Raw genomic sequence first — 20,700 nt, 5'->3', positions numbered from 1 at the left:
GCCAGTGTTACGTGTGTGGCTTCAGATCTGGGAACATTTGAACAAAAATGGGAGGAGTCATCATTCCAAAAACAAGTGATCAGACACCAGTTCCCCCACTACCACCATCACACACTTCAAACTGAAATTAATTCATCTTTAGCAATTATAACGTTCAATCTTCTCCTCCTACACATAATTTGGGACCCACAAATAGGTGTGCAACCCACTGTTTGTATAAGACATCTGTCCGCAACGTGAAAGACCATAATGAGGTCAACTTTTATTGTAATCCAAACTGCTACATTTATACAGTCTATAATATCTAAATTATTGTCTGTTCTATGTACAAAATAAAAAACAGAGGTGACTTAAAGCTTAGGATCAGGCCTTTTGTTTACATCATGGCCAAACTCCAGTGACTGGGGAAGCAAGAGTCCGCGGCTGCTTGGAAACCTGTCTTTGCCATATGGCAATGTAAAAAGCTTCTAGGCTAGCATCTTAACCCCTTCTTTATCTGGTTTTTCCCTTTTAAATAGGTTGAGTCAATCTTGCATATTAGTGGGGAGCACTTCTGTGCAAATGTGACTAGAAATGCCAAGTTAGTTGCATTTTGAGGCCTTTTCTGAACACTAGAGTCATGCTGAATGCATCTCATTAATGCAAGCTGACATTAGGAAAAGTGATATCAGGACTACTCCACCTATAATATATTTTGTTTTATACACTATACAGTTTTTGATATTCTGGCTTTACAAACCCTGCATTGGAGTTGACAACTTGACAATAAAGGAATTAGTTAGCAAAAAAATAAAAATAAAGAAATAAAATAAGCTGGTGGTCTCTGTTCAGTCTCTAATGAACAGATCTGTGTCCAGTGATGCCAGTGGTAGTGTCCATATCACCATACCCTTGGCACTAAGTGGCACTCTTTTTGACATCTCATTGGAGAGGCCAAGGATTGTGTTGGCATGGAGATTGTCACTTCAGTTATGGGTTGAGACGATTAGGCAGTGGAGCAACCTTTTCCATTCCATGTGTTGTATCTGTTCTGTGAATAGAGGGGACTTCAGTCATTAGAGCTATCAGTCAGGTACTTTTCACCAGCACTGAATTAACAGTAAATATTTTTTTGGCGGGGGGAGGGTGAAGAAAGCATATTTTTGTAACATACTCCTTTTGACTTGCTGCAGGTTAGAAGCATTCTGAATATGGGCATGCAAATGAGTGCACTTTCCTTTCCATTCCACCCCACTGTGTCTCAGAATTCCTCTGTTTAGAATTACTACTGAGATGCTTCAACTCACCCTGGTCATCTCCAAAAACTGTTCAATCCATTTGTCTCTGTTTTACTCACTTCTTACCTTCAATAGTCTGTATGGTAGCCTATGTACTGCTCAAGAATGTGTCATGAGAAATATATGAATTTGCTATGCTCAATGTTTTTTTGCTTACATGCAATAACTGAGAGAAGACTTGTGAAGTAGGCATATTATTTAGCTACCTGTATATTGTTGTAAAGTCTTTGAAAACAAATTTCGGGGGTGGGGGAGGTTGATTTTTTTTTTAAAGGGAGGAATAGAATGGAGAAAAGCTGCTACAGTTGTAATGTTTCTGTAGACAAAATAGTTTTGAAGAGTTACAAGACAGCAAAAATTGTTTGCAAACCATATTGGTAGCTTAACTCTTTGCAGTCACTTCTGTGCTCATCCACATGTGGTCTTTGCTCTGTTGCTGTGCTCTATTTTATCTTCAAGCTAAATCCCTAAAATCTCACCTGGCCATGCACTAGATCTGCCTTTGTCATCCTATTTGATAGAATTTTCTTGTTTTATTTTCTTTGGCAAGTTGTCTTTTTTACTGTAATTTCATGATGAACTCAATTCAAAATCTATTCAGCTTTCATAGAAGACATAAACAGAATACATTTTATTAGAAAATCCCTTTTATATGCACTTTATAAAGTAATTCTCTAGTTTTTCACTTCTAATCATCTTGTACTTCTGTAAACCCCACCAACCAGAATATTTGCTGTCTCTTGATAAAATGGGCAGCCAGTTGATTTCATTGTAGAACCTTGGAACATCACTGTCGCTGAATTTTGTTAGTTAATGTTTTGCAACTTGTAGTATACATCTTTCCTAATGGTTAAATCTTTGAATTATGTGTACCTTTTGCCTTGCAATTAGAAAGCAATGCTCTGATGCTTTAGACCAGGGGTTCTCAAACTTCATTCCACCGCAACCCCCTTCTGACAAAAATTATTACACAACCCCAGGAGGGGGGGACCGAAACCTGAGGCCACCCAAGCCCTGCTGTTCTAGGTGCGGGGGCAAAGCCTGAGCTCCAACTCCCCGGGCAGGGGGGACAAAGCTGAAGCCCAAGGACTTCAGCCCCAGGTAGGGGGCCTGTAACCTGAGCCCTGCTGCCCAGGGCTGAAGACCTTGGGATTTGGCTTCAGCCCTGGGGCCTAGCAAGTCTAAGCCAGCCCTGGTGACCCCATTAAAATGGGCTTGTGACCTGCTTTGGGGTCCTGACTCACAGTTTGAGGACCGCTGCTTTAGACTAGTCTCTCATTGCTAAATGCATGGAACAAAAGTGCTATCTGGTTTGTAGCTGTTGCATTACATTTGCATATTGTGATCAACCCATAAACTGGATAGCCTCTGTCTAGAAAGCTATAGAGAAGAAGGCTTGTAAATTATTCAGTAATATAGTGGCAACTTCTGTTATACATGTCCTTGTGCCCTTGCAGAGGTATTTGAGGTTCACAGCATTGAGTTTTCACATTTGGCCATAGGAACATTTTAGATCTTGACTAATTAAACACATTTACCCTAATTTCTTTAGAGTCTCCTTACTTTATCATCTAATTTCATATCTTTCCATGGGACAATATTAAAATCTCTTTCTTTGGTTCCTAGAGGCAGCATTGTCTAGGGGTTAGAGCAACATGGGACTGGGAATCCAGTGGTGTGTAATTTTATCCTAGCTCTGCCGCTGTCTCATTGTTATCTAATTTCACTGTGCTTCATATTTTCCATCTGTAAAATGAAAGTGATTCTTGTCATACCTCCCTTGCAGTGATGTTGTGAAACTTTTTATTAATGTTTGTGAAGTGCTTTGAGATCCTTGCATGGAAAGCTGTGCATATTAGTAGTTCCACAGGAAGCCTTTTCTGTTTAAGTAATTTTTCACACAGATAGCATCACACCCATTATAGTTGTTCTTTGGCTATCTGAACATTTATTTTTAATTATAACTTCTGTTAAATAAAGGAAACCTTTACTAAACAAGCCAAGTTGACTTTTAATAGAATAATATCTTTAAATCTTTAAGACTTGTCCATGAAACCTTTCCAAAAACTCCTTGCCAGCAACAACTTAGATAATTAGAACCAAAATCATATGGTTTATTAACTTCTCATAGAAAGAGAGAGAATCTAGACAGTAATCAATTAGGGCCAAATTAATCACTGCCATACGTGGCCACAACTCTATTAATGTCAACCTTTTATGCCAATAATGGAATTTGATTGGTTTTTAATATGTAGTTGGATTATGTTTTTGCTTCTCTCAGGTTAAACATGATTGAGAAGTCCTTTCTGAGTATGTTCAGTGTGCATATGGTACAGTCAAATTTTTCAAACTCTGGTACTTAAAACAATGGCAACTAAATCCATATCGGTCTATTATACTTACGTGGACTTCATTACCATAGTATCTGAATGCCTCAGAAACTTTAATGTATTTATCCTTACAAAACCCCTGTGAGGTAGGGCAGTACTATTATCCCCATTTTACAGGTGGGGGACTGAGGCATAGAGAGGCTAAGTGATTTGCTCAAGGTCACACAAGGAGTTTGCATTAGAACAGCGCTCCCTAGTCCTAGATAGTGCTCTAATCACTGGACTATCCTTCCTCTCTAAATAAAATAAATGACAGTTTTTCAGAGATGTTGAATATCCACAACTCTCATTGAAGTCAGTTAGTGATGCTCCATAACAGTAAGTAGTAATTTTGAAAATTCCTCAGGTTGGGCCTGCAGATTTAGTAAGAGAGAGACTGTACCTGTGGCCCTGGTAAACTCTGTAGATAATGCCTGCAGACCATAACTGTTTAATAAGCATTACATTCAGATTTCCTCTGTCTCTGTCATTATGTTTGCAGCCCTTGATATGGTATAGAGACTGTAGAAGTTGTTGTCCATGCTGATTGTTTGTTTGGATTAGTCAGAAGCTTTTAATACCATTGATCATGAGGTTTTGTTTCCTTTAACTATGAAACCATGCATGAGTGTATGGGAATAGTCTTGAAAGGTTCTGTTCTTATTTCAGACAGGTGTTTCTGCGTAACTTCTCATCTTCCCTTCGAGGTCTCTTTTGAAAGATTGTATTCTGTCACTTCTAACTTTCAACTTATATTTGATATTGGTGGAAGGGATAGTGAGACATTTTGGACCGTGGCACCAGCAGTTTGCCAAAGACATTCAACTCCTACTTTCCTCCTAATCTAACCCAGATGGTACAGTATATCAGCTTTCTCAATGCCTGGCTCAGCTAAGGATTTAGCTGAGAGTGAGCTAGCTAATGCTCAATTCAGATAAGACAAGTAATACTTGTTAGTTGGAGTTTACTGAGAGTGGCTTCCTCACCTTTGTCAAGGAAGGTTTCTCAATCTAGGAAAACCTTTGGATCCTGATTCCCAGGTGTCCAAAATAGCATTTTTTTTCTCAAGGATTAAAATAATTTATCTCAATGTGGAGCTTTCTACACTTATCCATCCTTGTATCTCCTTCAGATGGTATTATATTGATCTATTGTTAAAGATATTTTCAATACATAAATTCTTTTTCACATGTGGACGAGGTATTTATGTACTTAGGTTTGTTGGACAGAAAGTTCTTAAATTTTATACTCTATGAAAACTGCTACATGTAATTTGTAAAGTGTAAAAAAAAAAAAAAGGCTGAAAATGGCTGAGAATTTGAACATTGGATGATAACAGACTGCAAATCACAGTGATGATTGAACTTGGTAATAGTCTGAACAAATAGGAGTTCTCAGTCATGCTTGTAGCTATTTCCAGCTTTTCACGCTAACTCAGACAGTCTAGGCTTCAGAGTGACATACAAAAAAAAAGAATGACGGTCCTGGAATCTCAAATTTTTTATATTACATTTTGTATTTGTACATGTATTCAGAGATGTATCGATGGACACATTTTTAAAACTTAAAATATAATGCAAACTAGGCGTAAGGAAAAACTTCTTGTGGGCTTGCCCAACAGATGTTAAATTGTTGGTTCCTTTAGCTGTAAGTCTTAGAAAAACAAAATGTGGGAAATCAGCAATGGGTCTAACTGCCAGACTTTACCAATTGCACTTCAAAATAGTGTTTTACTATGGACAATAACAAGGGATAAAACAATAAGTACATGTTTAAAAAAAAAAAAAACCAACCACCAACAAGGGCCAAATTCTGTTCTGCTATATCAGTCTAAAACACAATGTAGCTGAATGCAGAATTTGCCCCAATGAAACTTGAAAAGGGAAAATGTCAGGTATTTTTATAAAACACAAAAGTAAAAACTAGCTATAACATAAGTGTCTGAAAATACTTTGTTTTAATCTTTTCAAATGTACAATATTTTACTCTATTCATTTTTAAAAGCAGTTGGTAGGTATTATCTTTTCTCACTGAGGGCTGGTCTACACAGTTTAAGCACTAACTTAACTTGGGAAGTTGCACTGATTTCACTAACACAGGTTCTGAACTATTTTAGTTAAATCTGTGCTCCAGCTGTGTAGATCAGCCCTAATACAGTTTGACAAAATGGCAGGCATCAGGAACATTACTGTCATTTCACACCTGCTTTTCCCTCTCCACTTCTATTATTTAAAACACTACTGATATTTGAGTGTAAGTTATTTTTAAAGAGGTGTGGTTTGTGTCCATAATGTAGCCTTGCAGTGTTTAACAGTAAAAACATTTTTTTTCATCATCATGGTAAGGATGGGAGAGTAGATTTTGTCTGGTGTATTTTCAGGACTGCTTCTCAGAGCGTGTAATTAGTATAACTGGAAAAATTTAGACTTTGAAAACAGCATATGGAGGCTTCTTCTCAGAAGACTCGTAGTGATTTACTATTCCTGATATATAGATATTCTAAATACACCTCTACCCCAATATAACGCGACCCGATATTACACAAATTCAGATATAACACGGTAAAGCAGCGCTCTGGGGAGCGGGGCTGCGGGCTCCGGTGGATCAGCGCATCAGCATGTCTGGCTCTGACATGCTGCTCTGAGCAGCGTGTTAAGAGTGCCAGGCCAGGGCTGAGGGGTTGGATACGGGGCAGAGGGTCTCAGGAGGTGATCAAGGGTTGGAGCAGGGGGAAGCCATAGCCTGAGGAGGGGAGCTGTAGTGCAGGGGAACGTCACACGGGCTCCAGGTGGCGCCGAGAAGTTGGGGAAGACTGGTCCACGCAGGGAAGTTGCGGATCCAGGGCAGGGAGAGGTGCCTGTCCTAGACGGCGCCGTGCAGGTTCTCTGACTCAGTGCTGGAGGACTTGGCACACAGTGGGCCCCGCTCGCAGCTGCGCCCCGCTCACAGCAGCGGGCTCTCTGGGTCCCTAGGGCGCCACACTACCTGCCCACAGTCAGGGGCTCCGTGCGCCCCTGTGGGCAGTTGGCCACGCTGTCCTCACCAGAGATGGGCTGCGCGGGGCTCTGCGAAGGAGGAGAGATGGGCTGAGCGCAGGCATGCACAGCAGGAGCTGCCTGCCGATGGCTCACCCTCCCTTGCACCGCATGGGCATGGGGCGGGGACCAGGCACACGTAGGCACCTCGGGCAAGACTGCCTGCCCTGCTCCCCCTCGCGGGCTCAGCCGCTGGGCTGGGCACACTCCGTGGACAGGGCAGCGGCCACTGGGCCAGTTTCCCCTGCCCTGCCCCTGCGGGGCTCGTCCCAGCTGATACAGTCGAGCAGGTGTGAGCACTTTCATCTGCCCTCTCCCGTGAGAGGGCAGGAAGTAAGTGGGGGTCAGATAGGGGGTGGGGCTATTTGCTGACTATTAATAACGGAGATGCTCGAGGCCAAAGCAAGTTCAATATAACACAGTTTCACCTATAACGTGGTAAGATTTTTTGTCTCCCGAGGACAGCGTTATATCAGGGTAGAGGCGTATAAAGATCAAGTGCCAGTAAATGTCACTTGACAGATATTGCTCTAACACCAGAAAGTGACAAACCACTAAATTGTGTGCATGCCTGGACATGTTTGAAAATAAACTGGAATTAGACAAACCACTATTGTTTGCATATGCTTCCTGAAGGATGCTCAGATATCACATGTTCTGAGATAGAACTACTAAACAGAATATCTGACCAACAAAGCAAGAGACTCCTCAGGGGTTATTTGAATCTGCACTGCATTCTTTCATAGAGGGAAATATAGCCAGCTGACATACATACTCAAAAGGCTATTAGAAATTGTCCAATAGTGAGGATATCGAATAATGAGATTGTACATAAGAAGATTATCCTGTGATGAGATAAACCACTAATGAGTCGATGCTACGAGGCAATAGTCCAGAGTGGTGGTTATCTCTGTAGGAATGGAAGGTTGGTTGGTGAAAGTAGCCTTAAAGTAATTTTTGGTCCTTCAAAAAAAACTTAACCACCTTGAGAAGGTTTTCACCCTTGAGTCTTGTGCTTCTAGCACAAGCTAGAGCAGAATTTCCCCAGCTGGAAGTTTTTTGGCTTTCTGAGGCAATGCTAGTTAAATGAAACACTACCTTCTCCTTCCATGTGCTCCCTTTCACAAGCACACAGCAATTTGTGCATGATTGACCGACTAGCACTATCTTAGCATCTAATACTTTCCGTCTTGAGTGTGAGGAGGCAAGGGCATCCCACAGGAGCTGTGTCCTTGCTGTTGCCACCATTTCACAGAGATTTTTTTCTGATTATTAATAAAATAATCAAACACTAGTTGTGGAAAAACTGCACGTAAGAGCATACTTTAAAAAAAAAATAGATCTTTCCCTTTATAAGAGTATATGAAGTTTCCTTGCCAATTAGCTCTTGTAACAGTATGTTAGTTAAGAGTTGTCATTTTTAAAAGAATGCAGTAAACCAGAGATGATGTACTTCATGTAGTGTGACTTTTTCATATTGTGTCATGAAGCCGCACTTTAGGTGATGCTTTATAGGCTTATAGCTGTGCTCTCTAGACTTTCCCATTCACTTGTACTCTGTAACTATGTTAGCTCTGGCTAATATTCTTTATGTGGGTAAAATTAATATTCATGCTCTATATAATAGGCTCAACTGTGTCTAACCACATAGTACCATCTTCTCCAGTGCAGGCAAGAGTTACACTGAGTTCTCTTATTTTGAACTAATGAAAACCATTTGAAATAGACTGTATTCTCCTGCTAGACTTACGATGATAGTAATTTAAAATTGAGAAAGGAGTATGGGGAACCACTGAAAACTTAGGTCCTTGAAGGTTTTGCTTATCAATAATTGGCTTCATGCCAACACGGAAGTTTTATATGAGAGAAGAAAACTAATTTTAAAAAAAACCCAAGTTCACAGCCAAGCTTACTTGTCCGTTATATCACTAACCTCTAAATAAAAGGTCTCTTAAAAACAGTAATGTACCCCCCCCATACACACATCTCAAAAAAACACCAGAGATTCATTTTTGCTGACCCAACTCAGCCATAATTTTTGCTCACTTTTTATTAAATGCTCATAGACTATTACTACTTGACTTAATATGCTCTGGATTGAGACCAACTGCTGCTGCTGTTGAAAACATTTTGGTAAACTTTGCACAGTTTGACTTGATAATGCCCATTTGAAAGCTGAGTCTTAATTCTTCTTTAAAAAAAAATTCTAGTGCAGTCACTAGTTTTACAACAGTGAAAAAGGATAACTCTCCAATAGCTAAACTTCCTGGTATCCTAGACTCAAATCTTGGTAGGGTCAGCTGAGTCTTTCATTCTTCTGAGGTAGACAATTCCCAGCAACAAAAAATTGTTACTAAAAAGTTAACATTATTACAAGACTGTAACTTCAAAAAAATTTAAATGCAAATTGTAACAGAAGCAGTCTCTATGATTGCTGAAAGTTTTGAGATTTAAAACAGTTACTGGAAATAGAAGCAGAGACAAGTAAACAAAAAATGGTCAGTTAAGGTTTGCAGGGAAAAGATATGGGCAGCCAATGCAGAATGAGCTGATGAAAGCCAAACAAGTTAGGCAGAGTAAGAAGGGTAACATAGTATAAGGTGGGGGTTGGGAGTGGTAAGAAGAAGAAAATGAATAAATGAGATGGGGAACTAAATTAGTGATTTTTAAAATGGCTAAGATATTCAACTCCTTTTTAAAAATAACCTTTAAAAAGAAAAATTAAAAGCTTGAAGGGAGAGCTTATAAAAATAACTATAGGGAAAGAGAAGGTAAGGGAATATTCTTAGGCTCTACAGGCCTGTTCCTCCAACATATAAGTCAATGTGAGGTTTGCATTCACTTCAATAAGTGCAGGAGCAAAGTCCTCAGATGGTATGGTGATGGCAGTATTAAAAAACTTGGATACCTGGAAGATTAGTACATACGTTTGCCTGGATGATGTGCATTCTTAAGAGAATTAATGAATAGATTTAGTCTACCATGGAGTATTTTTCTTGAAACACAGACAATTCGGAAGGTACCAAAGAAAATCCGTAACCATACCAATGTTCCAAAACATTGATCTGTAAATAGAGCTTCTATTTTCAGTAAAATAATGGAATAAATATCTTTTTTAAAAGTAAATGTCAGTGATATCAGGACTGTGTGTAAAAAGTAGCATAAGTTAAAGAATTAATCTTGCCAAAAAACTTATGCTATTTTTGATAGTTAAATAAAAGTGGATGATGATAACACAGTAGATTGAAACATTTGAATTTTAGTTAGGATTTCATAGCAGTATGAAATATTTATTTAACGAGTCAATGCAAACTGGCTTGGGTGCAGTCACTTGTGAACTGAAAACTCAGGCATGTAATCAAAGGGTAATGTTAAACAGCAACATCTGGGGAAAGCGTGGATGGTTGACTAGCCAATCATACGGATCAGTATTAGATCCAGTCTTATTCAACATCTTTGTTAATGGTAACTTAGAGTAAATAAACAGCGTTTTAATGATATTTGCAGATGATGCTTGTCATAGATGCAACCTTCCAGCAAGAGTAACATAACACTGTTGTATTTCCTAGAATTCAGAATAACATACAAAATCCCAAAACAGAGAGAGAAAATGGCATGCTTCCTAAAGCAGAAAGGCCCAACTCACACCCACCTTGCTTTAAGCTGGCTCTTTTTATACTGACTCTGATCACACACTTTGTGACAGAGCCCCCTAGCCTGCAAGCATGACCAGGATAACACTCCACCACACACTCTTAGGGCAGAGGTTTTCAACCCTTTTTCTTTCTGAGTCTTTCCCCACCCTAAATATGCTTAACAGCCTACCTATGCCACAACAACTGGCTTTTTTGGCAATTGTCCCGTGAAGCTAAGTTGCTCAGGCTTCGGCTTCAGCCCCGGGCCCCAGTGAGTCTAACACTGGCCCTACTCTCTGGTTTATTTAAACAGACCCTCTGAAATCTGTTCACAACTCCCCAGTGGGCCACGGACCCTCAGTCGAGAACTGCTGTCTTAGGGTATGTCTACACTGCATTTAGACACCTGCATCCGACCTGTGCCAGCTGACTCAGGGTTGTGGAGCTCAGGTGAAGGGGCTGTTTAATTGCAGTGTAAACGTTTAGGCTTGGGCTGGAGCCCAGGCTCTAGAACCCTGAGAGATTGGATGGTCCCAAAACTTGGGCTGCAGCCCAAACCCAAATGTCTGCACTGCAATTAAACAGCCCCACAAACGTGAGTCAGCTGGCAAAGGCCAACTGCAGGTGTCCAATTGCCTTGTTGACATACTCATCAAGTGATAATGTACAATTCAACATAGTCCTCAATACACCGTGATGCTAAATGGGGAGGAGCTACAGTACTTGGGAGGACAGAGAAATACAAAGAGACTAAGGGACTAGGAACATAGGGCTTCAGCCAGCGCCATCTAGGAGAAAATATAATTTGAAACATGGATATTAGATGGAGAAGAGAAACTTGGAATGCTGTAATGCAGAGAGAAATTTTAGGGTTTGCTATGGAGAACAGATTAGTCATGAGTTTGTGTGTGACATGGATGATAAAAGGGCCAATGCAGCTCTGGTCTGAATATGTAAGGGCATCACAACCTTCAAATGGGAGGTATTGATATCCCCTCTTGATGGATATGATGCAGCACACCAAAAAGGTGTTTAATTAGGGTTGGTTTTGAGTAGAGCAACAAAAGTCATCTGGTAGGTGGAGGAACTGACTTTCAAACGAAGATTAAAAGAGCTAAGTATGTATAGTGTAGATGAGACACATTGGTGAGGAGGAGGAGATGCTTTCAAATGTTTGAAGGATATAATCACCAAGGTCAATACACAGGAGTAAAGGATGAGACTGAGAAAAGGAAAATTTAGGCTGACTACCAGGAAATGATGCCTGACAGTGAGATGTATTAAGCTTTGGAATGTGGACTAGACTCCCAATGCAAGTGGTAGAAACCACATCACTTCAGACATTTAAATCTAGAATGGACAAAATATTAATACTTCAGAGAACAATCCTGTATTGGCGGGGGGATAGATTCATTGACCTAAAAGGTCTTTTCCATCTGTGACTCCTACCAGCTTCAGTATTCTAAATTCCTAATATTTAAGCTGACTTAAAACACACACTATTGTGTCTTATTGCTTTGGAAATTACGTTTAAAATTTTGTTTAGGAAGTGCTACTTCCAACAAGCTGTATAAAATAGCTCACAGTTGAAACGAATTGTTTGTGCTGCTGGATAATTTGTAACTAAAAAGGCACTGCCTCTCATACTGTGGGTGTCTCTAGTTAGTGTGTCCTTTGGAACTTAAATTGTAGGCATATCTTAATGGCTAGTCATGAAAATCCTATGTTTAACTGCATTCCATTCTAGTATTCTTTAGCAACAACAATCACATTTTATAGTTAGCTGATCTTACAGATGTCATATGGTGATCATGAATTGAAAAAATCATCCGTGCAATTGAATGACTGGATATATGCCTTAACTTCTCTCTGAAGGCAGGGCTAATTGAATGTTGGGTTGAATGGACAGACTAACAGCTAAGAGAGGATTTCCCTCCTACTTTCATTGCTGCTAGTGCCTTGGATAAGCTTGCTGTGTATCTTTTTTTTTTTTTTTTTTTTTTTTTTGAGGAAGCAAAATCTTTTATTGGACCGACTTCTTTTGGAGCGAGACAAACATTTGTACTTATTATTTTGTGTGGCACAGAAAGCATGAGATGTACAATTGAGTTATGAATTACTGTACACTTTTCAGTTCACTATCAAATATATATTTTATGTGTATGGCTCATTTAAAACCCCAAAACTCTGTACACTATATTTGGCAAAGCAGGTTAGTTATTTGAGTGGGAAAGTTTCCTGGATCTTAGAAATAATAACTTTCTGTACATGCATGTACACTTAATACTCCACTCTCCTCCTCACCATTCCTCTTTCCTTTAGGTAACTTTAGTCAGTGTCTAATCTTGGATTTCTTAATTTGGAGTGAAGCCCAGAGATGTAATAAAATTTGCACTTGTTGGGATAGGGAAAGAGGAACTGAAGCTTTCTGGAGAAAACTTAAGTGTGAAGGTTTAAGAGGAAGGAAAAAATATTCAGAACATAACAAAGAACTTCATAAATGCAGATCAAATGCAGTTTCTTGGAAACATCTGATTTTATTCTTTAGTTTAAAATTCAGTTATTTCCAATAAATATATAGTGACAAATACAATAATAATGGTGTTGAAAAGATCAGAAGACAAGCATGTGAAGTCTGAAAATAAATTGTTATGCAGTATAAGATGAGAACTCCTAGAAGTTTAAGGTTTAGATCATTAACCAGATGTTCCATGTGTGACAGCGCTAACTGCACTGTTGACCCCTCTTAGTTTCTCTGAGTGTACTGTGACGGGTTAGATCACAGAACACCCCTTGGGAGCTGCCACCCGATGTGCCAAGACTACTTCTGCCCCTGCTTTCCTGCCCTGTCAGCTTAGGACTTCAGTGCCCTGCCTGGTTTGAGCCAGACTCGCTAGCTGCTGCAAACCCAGACCCAGGTCTGAATCACGTCCCCTAACAGCTGTGGGCTTACCTGAAAGCAGCTTACAGAAGTGTTCTTGTCTTTAACACTCAGATGCCCAACTCCCAAATATATCTGTTTTACCCTGTATAAAGCTTATACAGGGTAAACTCATAAATTGTTTGCCCTCTTTAGCACTGATAGAGATATGCACAGCTGTTTGTCCCCCAAGGTATTAACATATACTCTGGGTTAATTAATAAGTTAAGTGATTTTATTAAATAGAGAAAGTAGGATTTAAGTGGTTCCAAGTAGTAATAGACAACAAAGTGAGTTACCAAGCAAAATAAAATAAAACGTGCAAATCTATGTCTAATCAAACTGAATACAGATAATCTCACTCTTAGAGGTGCTTCAGTAAGTTTTTTCCTCAGACTGGACACCTTCCAGTCCTGGGCACATTCTTTCCCCAGGTACAGCTCTTGTTCCAGCTCAGGTGCTAGATAGAAGGTTCTTCATGATGGCTCCTCTCTTTTCTGTTCCACCCATTTATATATCTTTAGCATAAGGTGGGAATCCTTTATCCCTCTGGGTTCCCACCCCCCACCTTCTCAATGGAAAAGCACTAGGTTAAAGAAGGATTTCACTTCAGGTGACATGATCGCATGTCACTGTAAGACCCCAAGCCTTAATTCCTCCCAGCCTGACTCACAGGAAGGCTTGCCTGCAAACAGAGCCATCCACAGCCAATTGTCCTGGTTGATGGGAGCCATCAAGATTCCAAACCACCATTAATTGCCCACACTTTGCATGCTTACAGTAGGCCCTCCGAGTTATATTTCATATTTCTAGTTTTAGATACAAGAGTGATACATTTATAGAAATAGGATGAACACACTCAGTAAATTATAAGCTTTGTAATGACACCTTACAAGAGACCTTTTGCATGAAGCATATTCTAGTTACTTTATATTCACTCATTAGCATATTTTTATAAAATCATATAGACTGCAATGGCACATGTACCTCCTCAGGTGTTAGGCCTCGTGCCTTTACCTCTCTCAGGGCAGAATCACATGATTCTCTCACTCTTAAACTGGGTACTGACTTGCAGTCCCCTTTATATCAACCATGATCACTGCAGCAGGTCTGGCTTTGGCTCAGACCCTGCAGTTCTGTGACCTTCAGGGGCATGATAGTGGTATCTAGTAACCAAACAACTTTCTTAAAGCAAAGTATAATTTATTTAGAACAAAAGCATTTAAGAAAAAAAATGTAATGCTTGCTTTTCTTTAACACTTAGCATGCCCTGCGTATGAGAAGGCCCAGTTCCTTTAGAGTCTTCTCTAGCACCTGCCTCTTTCTGTGTCAGCCTGTCCCCTCAACTGCTTCTGGCAACTGCCTCACTCCCATCCCCACTTCACCCTGGAATCAAAACACTAACTGTTTATAGCCCTTTGATCTGGTAGGTCCCAGCATTGTGAAACAAGGTTTACAAATTATTGGAGGGAGATAATTTCACAAATCCTGTATCTAACAGCAGGGCCTCTTTGTCTTTCTAGTGTGCACTTAGCCGTTCTTATCTGGGAACCCATTCTGTTGCTTCCTTGTTTGTTCTTCTCAGAGCCCCAATATAAGTGAGAACAATGGATTCACACTGGAAAGTCTTATAACCAAATATAGAATAACTTCGCCTTGCTGACCTGGTCACATAGTGTTCATACCATTATTACATATTGGTATACATAGAATAATACATTCCGGCACTATTCATAATATTATTGCATGTCAAATGCATTTCTGTCACACTATATACTTATTTCTCTCAGGCACTGGATGAAAAACAGCTGGCTCATGTTCACCCCTGGTAAAATGGTGATAATAGTTGGGAGAGGATAGTACTTCAAGGAAGTGCCTGAAACTCTCTTATCTTCTACTGTGGGCATTGATCATCCACGTAGTGTAGAGTTTAAGTCTTATTGGACTCTGCTGCTCTTAGACGAAATAGTGATAGGGACAAAAAATGCCCTTTTCTATCTTCAGGTAGCTAAAAAAATGCCATCATTCTTCTCTGAAGAGACTATCAAAATGATCTGTGCTTTCTCATCTCCAGTTATATTACAGCAGTACAATATCTGTTGCACAGAATGCCCCAAACAAGCTTCAGATGCAGCATGGTCCAGTGGATAGGGCATCAGACTAGAAATAAAAAAACATGGGTTCTGTTGCCTGACCTGCCGGAGATCTGTTGTGTTCTTTGGCAAGTCACTTAATCTTGTCTAAGTTTCCCCTCTGTAATATGAGGATAATAATGTTTAACCACATTGAATGAAACTCTCTAGGTCTAATGGAGGATGTTCTTGGTGGCAGATATTTGGCTATAGAAGTGCCAAGTAAAGATCAGGAATACTCCCTGAGCCTTTGCTATTTAAAGAGTCGTATGCAAGAACCATCTTACAGGTACAGTAACTCCTCACTTAACATCGGCCCAGTTAATGTTGTTTGGTTGTTACATTGCTGATCAATTAGAGAAATGCTCATTTAAAGTTGTGCAATGCTTCCTTATAACATTGTCTGGCAGCCACCTGCTTTGTCTACTACTTGCAGAAAGAGCAGCCCTTGGAGCTAGCTGGTGGGGGCTTGGAACCAGGGTAGACCGGCAGCCCCCCATCAGCTCCCCGCTCCCCTAGGTTCCCTGTGCGGCAGCCATCCAGTAGTCTATCAATTGCCGGGCAGTTCAGCTGTCCCTCCCCCCATTGCCGTGTGCTGCTCCTGCCCTCTGCCTTGGAGCTGCTCCTGGGAGCCTCTTGCTTGGTGTGTGGGCGGGGGAAGGTGTGGGGGGAGAAGGGTGCAAATGTCAAGGTGTCCCCCTCACCCTGCTTCTGCACCCCTCTCCTTTACCCTATCTTGACAGACCGGGGGTGGGGAGGGGAACATGACAGGGCTCAGGACGGAGGAAGCTTGCTGGCAGCAGCTGCTGTCTCAACTTGCTAATCTGCTTAAAAAGGCAGTATAGTTAGAGTGGGGTCAGTGTACTTAAAGGGGCAATGCTGTCTCTCCTCTTCCATTCCTGCTGCCTTGTAGAGTGTGAGGCTACATTAACTACGTGTTAACCCTTGAGGGCTCAGCCGAGTGCTAGTTCATCATTTAGCAGTAAGGCATTCCCTGGGAAATATCCCACCCTCTTCCACCCTCTGACTTCACAACCTCAACCAAGCTTCACAGTCATCATTGCTGTGTACAGTATTAAATTGTTTGTTTAAAAGTGTGTGTGTGTGTGTGTGAGACAGTGACAAAAACTTCCCTGGAACCTAACCCACCCATTTACATGAATTCTTATGGGGAAATTGGATACGCTTAACATTGTTGCACTTAAAGTAACATTTTTCAGGAACAACTACAACGTTACGTGAGGAGTTACTGTAATAATTATTCAATAAGAATTAAAAAAAAGAAAACCACAGTAGCACTACACAATAACAAACAATTAAAAAAAATCAGTTGAAGTAAAGTATCATAAAACAAGGGATGGTGAAGAGCATGGTCCTTCGTGAATTGAATTGAATCCATTTTAAATAGAACAGGCGTATTTGTGGCACCTTAGAGACTAACAAATTTATTTGAGCATAAGCTTTTGTGGACTACAGCCCACTTCTTCGAATGCATAGAATGGAACATATCTTGAGGAGATATATATACACATACAGAGAGCATGAAAACATGAGAGCTGTCTTACCAAGTCTGAGAGGCCAATTAAGTAAGAGAAAATTCTCTCTCTGGGCTGTAGTCCACAAAAGCTTATGCTCAAATAAATTTGTTAGTCTCTAAGGTGCCACAAGTACTCCTGTTCTTTTTGAGGATACAGACTAACACGGCTGTTACTCTGAAACCTGCCATTTTAAATATGCCAAGATACCACAGTGAAGAGTGGTATAGAAATTCATAAATATTGTTTGCTTCTTTGTTTTTTTAACTTGAAAACATATCGAATTTCCTCCTTTCTAATTTTGTCCTTTTGTCATTACTCCTTGGATTGGACTGGAACTGTAATTACCAGGTCTGTTTTTTATTTTTAACAAAGGCATCAGTCTGTGACAACTTGAATCAAAGCACTTTTGTTATCAGCTCCACTTGATGTCAGCACAGTTCTGTTCAGTGCGGATTTTTCTCAATTCGATAAAGCCAGCAAACTTTGTGTAGGAAGGAGGTCTACAATATTTTGTCCATTTATTGTTTATATGCTATTATTATTTTCAGTGACAAACTGTGAAATACTTATTCTCTAACAATTAATTACTGTTTTTCATTGCACCAGTGAATTAATTTCATTTTTGTTTACTGGAGAAATATTTCAGCACCATAAATTCAAAATGGGTAATTAAACATTTTAGACAGAGCTGTAAAAGCAGCAGAGAGTCCTGTGGCACCTTATAGACTAACAGACGTTTTGGAGCATGAGCTTTCGTGGGTGAATACCCACTTCGTCGGATGCAACAGAGACAGAGCTAGACATCATTCCTCAATTCAGAGAACCTAGGTGCACTGCTGCTCGTGCACCAAGCCTCATTGAAGTCAGCGGAGCTCCACATGGGTACAGAGAATAGCAAGATTGGAACCACAGCTGGGTTGGTAGCTAAAAGAAAAAAAAAACAGCAAAGAATCCTGTGGCACCTTATAGACTAACAGACGTTTTGCAGCATGAGCTTTTTATAGACTAACAGACGTCTTGCATCCGACGAAGTGGGCATTCACCCACGAAAGCTCATGCTGCAAAACATCTGTTAGTCTATAAGGTGCCACAGGATTCTTTGCTGCTTTTACAGAACCAGACTAACACGGCTACCTCTCTGATACTTAAAAAAAACAAAAAAAAACCCCAGTAAGTTTCTATTTGAAAATTAAGATCCCAACACTGCCCTAAAAGAAGTTGTTGCTGCAGGAATTCTTTTCTGGATGTTTGTTCACTCATTTTGTGAGCAGTGTGAAGGCATATGCTTTTAAAGACCAGATTTACTGTGACAAGTAACACATTTAAAATCATGAAGCAACAGAACAGTTGGTCATGTTGGATGCAGACCTTCATCAGTACCTCTTTATAAAGAAAGTAAAGTTTTCCTGTTGTAGCGAGACATTAAAATAATGGAAGGTGATTTAATTTTTCTGCCTGAAAATTTGCTCCTTCCATGTGGAATATGTTTTTTGAGAGAAAGAGGTGTAGTCTAGTGGTATACACAAAGAAGTGGAGCCCAGGTATCTCCTAAATTTTAATCATTGCTTTTACAGTGATTCCTTTTGTATGCTGGGCAAGCCATGTTCAGTGTCCCCATGTGTGAAAAGGGGCTAATAGTTCTTACCTGCTTTATATGCTGTTATGAGAATTATTTAATGTTTGTAATGCCCTTTGAAATGGAAGAAGCTAAATATTAAAATATTCATGGAATAATGCTGTGACTTTTGTTTGTGCTTAATGATTGCAGTGTGCACTGGCTTTCTTTGGTTAGACTTTTTAAAAACAGTTTTTCAGTTAATAGGAAGGATAGAACTAATTGAGATAATCTCTGATTTGAACTGTGTACTTGATAGTATTTCAAAAGCTTTTAACAAGCTTTTAATGTTTGAGTATAAAACTTGTGTGTTCAAGGATAAAAATCTTTGAATGTTTCCAAAGCACCATTATTATAATTTAATAAATGTGTAGCATTGTGTTGCTAAAGTTCAGTTGCCAGAATCAGGGGAACAGTTTAATTTACTCTGATCTCCCTTTTGAGAGGTATTGGGGGACACTACTTGACCTAATGAAGCGTCTCATGGGCCTCTGCATGGTTTTTCTTCCTCCCACATGAAATGCAGCCATCTCTAGGAGAAGTGGCAGATAGGATTTCTAAATAGAACTCAATGATGGCTGAGATTGTAATTAATCAGCATTACAGTCTTGAGTGTGTAATTCTATGTCCAGGTGTTGCATAAACAATACAATACTATATGTTCATTTAATCAAATTACCACTTGCACAAGAAAATTGCAAACATAAAATGCATAATTATAAACAATTAACAGACCTGTAAATCCCAGTCTCAAAACAGAGATTGAGTTTGAAGATAAATCTTTTATTATTTTGAACAGGGACATGGTTATCATTTATAAATCGACATAACTTTAGTTTTGTATCCCTAAAGATTATTGTAATGGGATAATTACACTCACCTCTCTATGAATGCCTCTGGTCGTCCGTGCGTGGTGCTGCAATCTTTTTTTCTCCTGGCTCCCCCTGTAGATTGTCGACCTCTTTAGGCAGGTCTTCAGTGGCTGAGCCCTCCGGTCATGTCATGCAGTCAATATGAATCCTTTCTGGGGTATTCAAGTCCAAAACATACAAACAAAAGTCTTCCAATCCCTGGCTCAAGCTGGGCTCAGCCCCTCCTTCCTGAGGGTGTCTTTTCGCTTCAGTCCCTCTTGGGCTCCTTTAAACCCAGCCCTCTGCTTGGGCTTCTAAAGGAACCGTATCCCCATCTCAAGACTTAGTAAAGAGTCCCACCAGAACTGCTGGTTTATTCTCACCGGGGCTTTCAGGTCTGGCTCGGGGCCCCTTTCTGGGGGCTTTTAAACTAGCTGTGTCTCCTTTCCGGGGCTTACGCCACTCCAGCACTGGCTAGTGGGGGAACCCGGGTCCCAACCCAGAGATCCTATAAATAGTGGCCACATGCTGCTTCCTTTGCTTGGTTGTTGCTGGGCCTCTTCCCACCTGGCCTCTTCACCTCTGTCCATTACCTTAGGGCTAGAGCTCTCAGGTCCTCACGCTCCCAGGTTTGGCAAATACAGCTCATTGAGCTTCTTTTGGGCAGAGCAAAGCACCCTTCTTTGCCCCTCTGGCCCCAGCTAGGAACAGACCTGCAGCTAAGACTGCTGGGCTCTGCTTGGCTGCATCTGTGTAGCCTTTCTAGGGAGGCCTGGGGGACCCATCTTCACTGCTGCTTTCTTGGGGAGGGATGTAGTAGGATCTTAGAGTTTCTAGCAGGGTGCTTGGAAAGGCCAGGTACACCCCATCACAATTATACTCTAGTGTTTTTTAGTAGCTTTTCCTGTTCATTCTGGTCTGATTTATTTCTTGTTCTCCCGTTTTAACTCCTCATTTCAGCATTATTTCTCTTTTAAGGTCTAAATGTGTTTGAACAAGGTGCTTCCCACTAGATGTACAGAATCATCTTCTTGACAGTGATACTCTCTGAGCTCCTCCTTCACCCGCAGATCTTTCCTTTGCTTTTGAAATGTATGGCAAAAAATGACATTTTTATAAGTTTAGATGCCAAAAAAAAAAATAGTCCATAGATCTGCTTTCCACCCAAGTGGGCCTGACTGACAACTCGTTAACCTTCCAGCATTGACAGATGTACAACACTTTTTCAAAGATGACCAATTTATAAGAAAAGCAAAATTCTCCTTTTCAAAGCAAAGGCATAACTTGCACTGACCAAACTGATGGTGTGTTCTCAGCCCTACGTGCAC

General features: G+C 40.3%; 1 protein-coding gene and 1 long non-coding RNA gene across 9 annotated transcripts in view; one reads left to right on the top strand and one right to left on the bottom strand.

Moving 5' to 3' along the window:
- The window catches only part of CNST (consortin, connexin sorting protein), a 99,701-nt gene that overhangs the window by 2,902 nt on the left and 76,099 nt on the right, over nucleotides 1–20,700 (top strand). The gene's annotated exons all lie outside the window — the stretch shown is intronic.
- Nucleotides 351–20,669, bottom strand: LOC120400509. Its single transcript, XR_005595876.1, has 3 exons — nucleotides 19,402–20,669; nucleotides 1,757–1,878; nucleotides 351–1,030 (listed from the first exon to the last, which is right to left on the bottom strand). It is a non-coding gene; the product is annotated as an uncharacterized LOC120400509 (long non-coding RNA).

The sequence above is a fragment of the Mauremys reevesii genome, linkage group 3, assembly GCF_016161935.1.
Source record: "Mauremys reevesii isolate NIE-2019 linkage group 3, ASM1616193v1, whole genome shotgun sequence".
NCBI lineage: Eukaryota > Metazoa > Chordata > Testudines > Geoemydidae > Mauremys > Mauremys reevesii.
The sequence above is the reverse complement of the archived record's forward strand: the minus strand, read 5'-3'. Positions and strand labels throughout refer to the sequence as shown.